The sequence below is a fragment of the Octodon degus genome, unplaced genomic scaffold, assembly GCF_000260255.1.
Source record: "Octodon degus isolate 3935 unplaced genomic scaffold, OctDeg1.0 scaffold00272, whole genome shotgun sequence".
Classification (NCBI taxonomy): domain Eukaryota; kingdom Metazoa; phylum Chordata; class Mammalia; order Rodentia; family Octodontidae; genus Octodon; species Octodon degus.
This window is the reverse complement of record NW_004524848.1, coordinates 40,461-48,735: the sequence shown is the minus strand read 5'-3', so window position 1 is coordinate 48,735 and position 8,275 is coordinate 40,461. Positions and strand designations below refer to the sequence as shown.

At 37.8% G+C, this 8,275-nt stretch overlaps 1 pseudogene; it reads right to left on the bottom strand.

The window, feature by feature from the left end:
- The window catches only part of LOC101563636, a 4,735-nt pseudogene extending 3,857 nt beyond the window's left edge, over positions 1-878 (bottom strand).
- Positions 879-8,275: the final 7,397 nt, after the last annotated feature.

Sequence of the window (8,275 nt, the reverse complement as noted above, 5' to 3'; positions counted from 1 at the left end):
AAAAAAAAAAGAATACATGCTGCTTGTCATGACATGCCAGTTGCTGCTGTGCTTTCTCTTGGGTAGATGTTTGTTTAAAAAAGAAGGTGGTGAATGAGGGCAGGAGACAGGAAAAGAGGTGTTGCGGGTCTGTACTGCTACAATACTGTATATGGTTAGATTTCTAAACTTATGTGTAAAAATATATAATTGTTTATTCCTATTTTTTAAAATATATTTTAAGTTTTTTATCATATTCTGTAGGGACTTAAAATTTAACATATCCATACTTGATGAAAAATACCTGTTCCATGTTATGCCTAAGATGTTTCATACTCAGATTTTTTCCATCTTAATCCTCTAGAATGTCTGCTTGGACCACCACACCAGCCATACTAAATACTACCTTCAGCTTCTTATAAACACTTTATAACTCAGATTTGCTACAAATACTGTGCTTCCAAGTCTTCCCACCTTTTACATTGCTCTCCTGGCATCTTTACCATCAGGATCTTCTTTGACTCTCAGTGGTCTTCCACTCAGACTATGCTTGTTTAGAACTTCAGCAGCTTTTTTCGTGCTTTCTTCCATATTGAATTCAACCATGGCACATCCCCTTGACTTTCCTTTGGTGTCCATTAAGAGTTCCACGTATGTTATCTCACCAACTTTTTCTTTAACCTGGTCCTTACCTTTTAGTCAGATTAGCATATGGCTCAAGGCAATTGCCTCCTCTTTTTATATTGTTCTCATTCCTCTTCTCATTCTGTGTAGGCCATTATCCTTCACCTTTCAGGCCCAGAGCCCCATTGCCGGTTGGCACACTGGGTGTACCACTTTCCTCCTCCATTTTGGGCTGTCACCACCACCTCAGCTGCTGTTTTGACCTCTGCCACCATTTTCTCCACATGTGGACTTTGGGTCATAGATTTATTTTGATTATGCTTCACTTACTGGTATGTCAGATGCTTTTCTCATGCTTGGGAAACTTTCTGCTACCACTTCTGCAAATAATTTTTATTCCATTTGTGCTAACTCCTGCTTCTTACAGGTCTCAAATTCATCTTCATTTTCATTCAAGTGGTCATGCCAGCTTTCAATGAAATTCTTAATTTCTCTTTGAATGTTACCTCTTTGAATCTGTTTCATGTATTTAATGTTTCCATCATTTTTCTATTCTCCTCTATTTTTTATCTTGTCTTCTTTAGATGTGCTGAGAAATTCTTTCATGATTATTGTCATTTTTTTTAACCTGAGAAACTATTTCTGATCTGATTTCCTCCATAGCCTGATGAAGTTGTTTCTTTAGTTTCTATCATTTCAGAAAATTTTAGGATATGTGACTTCCAAGTTCTTTTATATCCTCATCTCCTAGATTTATGTGGTATGAAGGACTGAGATTACCTTTTGCTCCTTGATTTTGTCATTTTTAAAGCTCCCAATGATCATCTGGCCTCAGTAGTAGTGGGAGAGTGGTGGGGCATGAGTCAGTAAAGTTCCTGTGACAGTTGGGGGACAAGGTAGGACTCATGCAGGCCCTTTCAACTGGTCGGGGGGCAGCCAAAGCTCAGCCACTTGTCCTCAAATGTTATAAAAAAGAGTTCTAGGTCCCCTTTCACTTAGCTCCAGTTGGATTAGACTCATATTACCTGAGTCCCAGGTCTTGTTGATGCTCCTTTGATTCCATAAAAGTGATACTCCGAGAGGCTGGATGTCTTTGTTTAGTAAGATAACTAAGGGAGAAGAATTTCCCCCTTTTCCATCTCTTCAAGCTTGCTCCAGACCTTTTTAGACCCATTTTGATAAAAACTTTGGAACCATGATTAAATGCAAAACTAGTTCTTGAATCACAGGTTAATTTTGGGGATCATTACACAGGACCGTCTGTCTAGTATGTCATGGGACTGACCATCTTATAGGGTCAGAAATCTGGACAGCTTTATTGAAGGTATAGTTTATTTCTTGTGATGGAAAGTAGGCACAGAAAAGTGGGTCAATGCCATACATATCTGCCCCCATAAGAGTCAGTGTCTATTGACATGAACTGATGAAAACCTTGCATAAACAGGACTGGAGTACAGGTGGCCCCTGGACATATCCGATTACTAGGGACTCACTGGGCTATTTCCCACAGGTAGGTTTTGATGTTTGAAGCTCTTAACAGGGAAGGCAGTTCTGTAAGATCCAGGAGGGAACTGGAGAAATTCAAAGGTCTCCCTTTGGAGAATAGATTCCTGTTTTTAATGAGCTGAACCTGTAAGATTGGAGTCTGGGAGCCAGTACTGGATCCATGGAAGCACAGCCAGAAATCAGGGTATTCATGTGCCAGAACTCCTGCCAGTCTAACCATTGATTAAGGAATTTGTTGAGTGCTCCTTCCTGCAGGAGAGGAAGACATCAAACTAAGTAAAAGTAGGATTGGGAAGCACACTTAGAGCCTCCTCTTGAGCAGAGGAAGTGATCCCATCCTTTGAGTAGAAGGCATGCAGATTGGAAATAAGCCAAAACTTCAAGTAGAGTCCATAGCAGAATACACAACCAAAACAGGGTGTTTTTAGCCCCTCCTCAGGATTAGTAATTTGCAAGGATGGCTCAGAGTTGATTACTGCTCTTCACCTTGAGTTTCTGGTTTAGTACAGAGGATACTCATGAATTGCTTGATGAAGATGATCATTGGATGAGGCCAGGGGAGTACTGAGTGGAGCAGCCTTCTGTCCCAAGGAGCTGGTGTGCACCATCCATCCAGACTGGGGGTGTGTGCTCACCAACTGGGAAGCTCTCCAGATTCCACTTCTTAATCTTTATAGAATATTCATCATACAGGCAAACATGATTAACTGATTCACTATTGGTGCTTAACTCAGTCCTCAGCCCATTTTTTTCTGCCTAGATGTTGAGGAGCAGAGCAAGAGTTCCAATTCTCTTGTTACATTCTATGTTCCTCTGTAAAGCAGCACCTGTCTTGAAACTATTTAGGAACTCACCAAGAGCCACTTCATTACATACATTCAGATAAGGTTGAAAGGTTCTTATAATGGATCAAAAAGACTATCTTTTTGCCTCATGTAGGAGAAACACAAGAATTTTAGAAACTCTGGATCAGGAACTGGGAGAAAACAGTGTTATTTATTTTTAAAGATACTCCTGTAAGCTGTATTTCTTAGGAGATTATGAGGGTTTTGGCTCTGTTTCAGAAACAGAAACAATAAAAAGTACGTACTTCTTATACATAATATTGCAAGTGTTCAGGTCAAGTTTCCCACTGGCTTGGATCTATGGAAGTTAGAGAAATTTTAATGATCACTTAGGAATAGTCAATGTAACTCATTTCTTGACTTTTACATTGATAATTAAGGAAGAGATTTTTCAGCTTTGTGTACATAATTGTACAGACTTTATTGCCCATTTTTGTTAAACTGGTGATAAATATGACTGATAAAGAAGCTAGGAAAATAGAAAACCCAACTGGGAAAGAAAAAAACAATGAAAACTCTTGAAGACAATGATTAAATATGTGGTCTGAGCTGTGACACAGCTACTTTATTCTGGAAATGTTCAGGTGTATGAGCCAAAATGTTCCTTATTTACTTAAGTCAGATACATCTGGGCTTTTATTTTACTTTATACTGTAAGAGCCTTAACTCAGAGGCACAAGTTGCCACCATCATTTCCTCATGAGTGAAGATCTTGGGAATGACAGTGAGTTTTAACATTGATTCCAAGAGTTTAGAGGATATTCTATTTAGAAACTTTCCACCACTTAGAAGATATAATGGCTGCAGCCACTATGCAACATTAATGAAGAATGCAAGAGAAATATCAAGGGTGAGGTATAACTTTTGGAATAACAGTAAGAGGTCAAGTTTAGGCATTTTATGAGACATAGACTAAGAAGAAATGATTACACATGAACTTTAAGGGAGTTGATGTTTAACAAAAGCTAGAAGAGGGCAATGACTAAGAAAAGAAAGCATGATCCAAAAAGTAGGGCACAATCTGAGAGTGAATAATAAAGAAGGGAAATAGGAAAGGAGTTGTAAGGTGCATGTGGTCAAAAAAAGAACAGGAATGATATAAGGTTATTCATTGTGATATTTAAATATTGTATTTGTAGGTGTGAGTTATCAATATAACATTTAATGGTAGGATTTTATAAAAGGAAGGTATGAATAAGGATCTGAGAGGTTGAAGTGTGTAGGAATATATCAATTAAGATTAGGTTTGGATCAAATAAGTATAATAATTTACATACATAATTGTAAATATCACAGTTCTCACTCATAAGTTATTAATATCAGTGGTGACAATATTATTTAATGTTAATGAGATAATTTCTATAGTTTCTGTTTGACTTTCAGGCCTTAACAATAATTGATGAATATTTCCTTTTGTAATCTACAAAATTCCAAACTATGCACCCATAAATTCTTTTAATTTATATTCTTATATATCTAAGTATATATATAAAAGGTTTAGCTGATATTCACTGAGGTATAATGTGCTCAAGCATACTATAAAACTAATGTTTAAGGCCTTAAATAATATAATTTATGGCATATGTTCAATGATATATTAGTAAATAAAGGAGCCAAAGGATAATTAATAAGAGATGATTGGTAATTTAAAAAAGAACAGTAATAAAAAGCCAAAAGTAGATATTTATTTCTTTCAAAATAGAAATCAGGAGAAGATATCCCAGAACTGGTTTGGAAACTATAATGTTAACTGAAATTAGCCAATGTTAAAATAAATTTCCTTGCTTCCATATTCTGTTCTTACATTAAGAACTGCATCTAACTTTTCATAATAAACAACATAAAGCTGCTAGAATTTGTCCTTTGGAATAAAATTTGGTCCCAGCCAAGTATAGCACCCAAGCTTGTGTCAATGGCAAGTGGCCAACTTGGTTCAAATCAAGTTTTAATACAACAGATACCAAGCAGGATCCAATTCAGCTTTCTTTTTACCTTAGTTCAGTTTTCTGTAAATTGATTCCCTCCTGTCAATAAATGCTTTTTAGATCATATTATAAGTAGGAGCCTTGCTGAATTTGTTCTGCCCCTCAGACTTTCCTGATTCATGAGTTATTCTTTGCTTAATTAATCACTGATAAATTAAATTGTACATTGTTTTCCTTTTAACAATTGTGATCTGGCTTTCAGGCTCTTTTATCTTTCTTCCCCACTGTATTTAGCCATGGTTCTATCCTGAAAGATTTACATTATTAAAAATGATTGCTGGAAGTTTAGGCACTAACCCTATATTCCTGTATTTCCGACAGAAGGAAGAAAACAGAACTAATGGAAAGAGAGGACATATCAATATTCTAATCCCTTTTTAAGACACTCTTTTAGAATATCACCTAAATTCTATTCAAACCTTATTGAACATCTTCAGCTACTAGAAAGATGTAACAGTATTATAATCATGTCTGTTGATCAGAGTCCACTTAGATTTAACAAAAAGCAGGACTATAGATACCAGACAGGTAGTTGGAAGTCTCTGTTTCAAAGAGATATTATAAATAAATGAAAGTGCATTATACTAAAAATTTTAATATAGATATAAGAAAGTATGTAGAATAGAATTCAAGGGAATTGATATTTTAGAATGAGAGAGAGTTCGATGTTTTAGATTGAAAGGAAAATGTATAAAATAAAGTGCAAATAATTGAGGGATTAAGGTACTGGGTAGAATAAAAGATGGATCAAGAGTACAGGGATGCCTATTTGTTCCTTGAGGTTCCCACTTGTTGTAGTTTAAGGTTTTTAAGGGGAACAATACAATACAGGACACATTTTATAAGATTATTTTATAATGACTAACCCAAAGAATCATATGCAAAGAGTACAGGGAATCTCTCCACACACTAAAGATCACAGAATCCAGCTAATGGTCTGTATCCTAATATCCTGCATGAGTGTAGCTGAAAACCTAGCACTTGTAACAATGCCTCCAACAAGTCTAATTGTAGGCCTAGAGAGCCCACAACAATGTCTCATGCAGGCCTGTCTCACTTATTGTGCTGGGAAGGCCTAAAGGCCAGTTGTGGAAGCTACAAAGTCTATGCCAGTAGGATGAAGGACCTGTGCTAGCAGCCTGGGGATCTGAACTGGAGGGGAAGCAACTCTCAAGGTAAGAACCAGAGCTCCCCTGAAAAGTATCACAGCTATTCTCAGCAATAGTGAAGTCCTCAGCTCATCTCAGGATGAGGAAAGCTGAGTTCCCTTCAAAAAAGCCAATGTGACAAGCTTCTCCAGGAGGCTGATCTTTGTACCATTTCCCCTCCGAAGCCAGGAAGCAATGCTCAAGGTGAGGAGCAGAGTTCCCTAAAAGCAAATTGTAGCCATTTTCAACAACACTGAGGTCCTGAGCTCCTCCTCTGATGAGAATAGCCAAGTTCATCAGGAAAACCATCATGACAAGGTCTCCCAAAAGAATAGCCCAAGAGAGCCAGAAACTCCTAACAGCTCTGACAGCTTCTCCAAACACTTCCCTAACAGCCTCCCCTCTTGTTCTCCAGTTCTGTCTCTTAATGCTGTTGCAAACAACCCTTAGGTGGGCCATCCACACCTAGCACTATGCTATTAAAGTCCAGCCGGGTGTAGCAAGTTGACTGCCAGTTGGCAATCCACTGCACTACTCAAGGAAATCAATTTGAAGACATTTATAGTACATTGTTAACATTGATCTCATCTGTCTTACTGGAGTTTCAAGGGAAATGATGTAGTTAACACATTAATTTTCTTTGAAAACACTTTATGAACAGAACCCTAAGGGATGCTATATCTTTTATTGCGAAGCATAGGCTGTTTGGTAAGAAAAGAGGGGATGGATTTTACCTGATAAATTCAATGAAAAAGCTTGGCATATAAAATGTTCTCTAGATTACCCTTTTACAGTATTTGCTTATATGTGCATACATATGTATAAAGCCATTATAAAATGGTATTTTTGATAAATATTCCATACTCTTTAGTCCACTGAGCTATCTGGTTGTCCCTAACTTATATAATACATTGCTTTCCAAATAAGCATGCACTTTGAAAAGTTCAATCTGGCACACACACACACACACACACACACACACACACACAGAATTTTACAAAGGTGTAAGTTGTAGGAGTCTCCTCCAGACTCTTGTCTCGGTCAAAAAAGTCAACATTTGTAACCCCAAAGATATGTTATTGGAATCCCACCAAGCTAATTCAAATGAACTACTTCCAGTGCAACCCACAGCAAAAGACACTAAAACATATGTACAATTATTGAGGAGTCATGGGACACTAAGTTCAGCCATGAAGATGGCTTTTCAGAACAAAAAGGCTGACCCAGGACTACACCAGGGTTCTATTCAGTGGAGGAGGAAGACTGACTTGAAGAGGAATGACTGAGACTTGTGGGAAATAGGTGAGTACTGTGAGCTGAGCTAGGTGGGTGGCCTGCATTTACCTCTGCCATATGCAGAGAGGATATGCAGAGAAAGTAATCTGCATTATGCTATTGAGATAGTATCCAAAGTTTCAGGTGTCAGGTGCTTCAGCTCTGATGTAATCTTTTAAGCCCCAGGAAGTCATAGCCTCTGCCTCTAGGCTCAATCTCAGCTGGTAGTGTGGAGCACTGGCTCTTCATCCTGTCTCAACCTGGCTCACAAATTAGGAAGCAGCAGGTATAGGTTACCAGGGAAATATGCATGCTACCTTTAAAGACTATCACCAGCACCTCAGCTGGACCAATACACATTGCTTAAGGTCAATTGAAAGGATAAACAGAAGTCCTAGCCAGCTCTGTATATATCAATACAAGGAAATAGGGTCAGGCTCAGCCAAAATGGAGACAATCACTCTTCTTTCAAAGAGAGCTGCTCAGGTGGTCCTCCACTGTTCCCCCTTCTTTGTTTTGAAGAAGTTGGAACAGTGTCAGCTGTAACATTAACAATACCTTTCTCTGAAAAGCATCTATATCCAAAGTAATATTTTGATAGATAACTCCTGGTATATGTTGCTTGATTAGTCCGCAAGCATGAAGATATTTGTTATATGGTAATGGAGTGATACAGAAGTGTGACATATTATAGTGACATTTTAAACCTTCTTGTAATTGTAAACTTTCCATTTGATCTCCCACCCAAAGGATAGCTATTTCTAAAATTCTTACTTGCCTGGGGAGAGTCACATGGAGAGAAAAAACATTTTCTCAAGCTTTCACAGAGAGCAAATTGGTCAAGCAATTGCTTGAGTCAATTGGCCATGACTCATCCTCATGTCAGACACTGACAAAAGGATGTACAAAAGGC